Source organism: Pan troglodytes, chromosome X (assembly GCF_028858775.2).
Source record: "Pan troglodytes isolate AG18354 chromosome X, NHGRI_mPanTro3-v2.0_pri, whole genome shotgun sequence".
Lineage (NCBI taxonomy): Eukaryota > Metazoa > Chordata > Mammalia > Primates > Hominidae > Pan > Pan troglodytes.
This window is the reverse complement of record NC_072421.2, coordinates 138,415,591-138,418,524: the sequence shown is the minus strand read 5'-3', so window position 1 is coordinate 138,418,524 and position 2,934 is coordinate 138,415,591. Positions and strand designations below refer to the sequence as shown.

The window sequence follows — 2,934 nt, the reverse complement described above, 5'->3', positions numbered from 1 at the left end:
CTGCTACACTCCCACCAGCGCCATGACAGTTTACAAATGCCATGACAACGTCAGGAAGTTACCTATATGGTCTAAAAAGGGGAGGCATGAATAACCCACCCCTTGTTTAGCATATCATCAAGCAATAACCGTAAAAATGGGCAACCAGCAGCCCTTGGAGCTGTTCTGTCTATGGAGTAGCCATTCTTTACTTCCTTTACTTTCTTAATAAACTTGCTTTCACTTTACTCTATAGGCTTGCCCTGAATTCTTTCTTGCACAAGATCCAAGAACCCTCTCTTGGGGTCTGAATTGGGACCCACTTTCCTGTTAAAAAAAAAGCACTCATGAAAGATTTTTTTTTAAGGAGCTATATAAATAGAAACATATTCTATGTTCATGGATTGGAAGACTCAATATTGTCAAGGTGTTATTTCTTCATTACTTCATCTATAGCTTCAATGCAAACTCTATCAAATGCCAAGTAAACATTTTGCAGCTATCTCAAGCTGCCAATAAAATTTGTACAGAAATGCTAACAATTTAGAGTAGCCTAAATAACTTTGAAAAAGAACAAAGCTGTAAGATACTATCAGATTTCAAGATTTATTATAAAGCTGCATTAAGCAATACAGCATAGTATTGCCACAAAGGTAAGCAAATATATCAATGGAACAAAATACATACTTGGAAAATAAGCATATACTCATATAAACAACTGATCGTTAACAAAAATACAAAGCAATGCTGTGGTGATATGATGGTTTCTTCCATAAATGGTATTGGAACAATTAGATAGCCACGTGCAAAAAAAGAAGAAATAAAATCATTGGATTTATACCTTATACCATATCTAAAAATTAGCTCAAATTGAACTATAAACCTAAATGTAAACCTTAAAACTATGAAACTTCTAGAACACTGCATGAAAGGACATCTTTGTGATCTTAAGTTAGACAATTTCTCAGACATGATACTAAAACATCAAGTCCATAAAAAAAATTGATTGATTGTGCCAGAGCCCTGGCATAGGAAAGTGGTTGACTCGTGGGTTGGTAAGAAGAATTTACTGACAACAGTATAAGTTTGAAAACGGAAAGTTTTATTAGAAAGAAAGAATGCTGCAGAAGACTGCAGCGGGGCACCTCCGCGAGAGGACTGAGCAGCCACGGTGGACTTTTCCTTAGAGCTATTTATGGACCTTAATGTGGGAGCTGAAGGGTAATTTGCACAATAAATCATTACATTTGTAGACATTTTGGTGCCTTAATGTTGAGAAGGGTTCAAGGGTTGCACAGTGAGTTTTGGCATGCATGCATTCCAGAGATGTATACAAATTCTAGTTACTTATAAATTTTAAGTTACTTATTAATTCTAAGTTGAAAAGAGGCCTGGAAACAAGTGTCTTTAGATAATAGGGAGTCTAATTACTTCTAAATTCCTCTGATAAAGAGTTCTTGTCTCCAGCACCTGCTTCATGGTCGCCAGATATTTTTGCTCTCCTCAGATTGGACTTTAACAAAATACTTTTAAAATCTTTCCAAAAGACATTGTTAAAAGAATGAAAAGACAAGTCAAAGCCTGGGAGAAAATATTTCAAAAATCACATAACCAATGAAAAACTTGTATTCAATATATTAGGCTGGTGCAAAAGTAATTGCAGTTTCAGACTGAATTTTAAATCATTATAACTAGATTCAAACACAGCTTTATTAATCAAAATAGAAACCATTACAATCAACACATTTTTTTCCAATGAGAAATAAGTTTGTTTATTCTTGTAGCATAAAAATCCGTGCATTGGGATTTGAGGAAATCTTGGAAAGCATTTTCTGCATCCTGCTGGTTATGGAAAAGTTTTCCCTGCAAAAAGTTGTCGAGATGATTGAAGAAGTGGTAGTCAGTTGGTGGGATGTCAGGTGAATATGGTGGATGAGGCAAAACTTCATAGCCCAATTTATTCAACTTTTGACTTTGGTTGTGTGACCTGTGGTTGGGGATTGTCATGGAGAAGAATTGGGCCCTTTCTGTTGACCAATGCTGACTACAGGTGTTGCAGTTTCCGGTGCATCTCATTGATTTGCTGAGCATACTTCTCAGATGTAATGGTTTCGCTGGAATTCAGAAAGCTGTAGTGGACCAGACCGGCAGTAGACCACCAAACAGTGACCATGACCTTTTTTTGGTTCTCGTTAGGCTTCAGGAAGTGCTTTGTAGCTTCTTCTCAGTCCAACTACTGAGCTGGTCATTGCCGGTGGTCGTATAAAATCCACTTTTCGTCGCATGTCACAATCCAATTGAGAAAAGGTTCATTGTTGTTGCATAGAATAAGAGAATATGACACTTCAAAATGATAATTTTTTTGATTTTCACTCAGCTCATGAGGCACCCACTTACCAAGGTTTTTCACCTTTCCAATTTGCCTCAAAGGCCAAAGGAATATAGAATGGTCGACATGGAGTTATTTGGCAATTTCCCATGTAGTTGTAAGAGGATCAGCGTTGACGATTGCTCTCAACTGGTCGTTGTCAACTTCTGATGGCCGGCCACTACGCTCTTCATCTTCAAGGCTCGGGTCTCCTTTGCAGAACTCCTTGAACCACCACTGCACTGCACATTCGTTAGCAGTTCCTGGGCCAAATACATTGTTGATGTTGTGAGTTGTCTCCACTGCCTTACGACCCATTTTGAACTCAAATAAGAAAATTGCTCTAATTTGCTTTTTGTCTAACATCATTTCTGTAGTCTAAAATAAACATTAAATAAACAACAAGTAGTAAGTCATTAGCAAAAAACCATAAAGAAATGCCCATTAAAATGATGTATACCATAACCACATTTATTTAATAATGTATTCCAATATCAAATGGCAAATTCCAATAATACAAAAACCACAATTACGTTAGCACCAACCTATATATACAGAATTCTCAAAGCAACAATAAGAAAACAATC

General features: G+C 36.6%; 1 pseudogene; it reads right to left on the bottom strand.

Annotated features, from left to right (window-relative positions):
* Window positions 1-1,691: 1,691 nt before the first annotated feature.
* Window positions 1,692-2,716, bottom strand: LOC134809294 (histone-lysine N-methyltransferase SETMAR-like; annotated as a pseudogene).
* Between the last annotated feature and the right edge of the window lie 218 nt (window positions 2,717-2,934).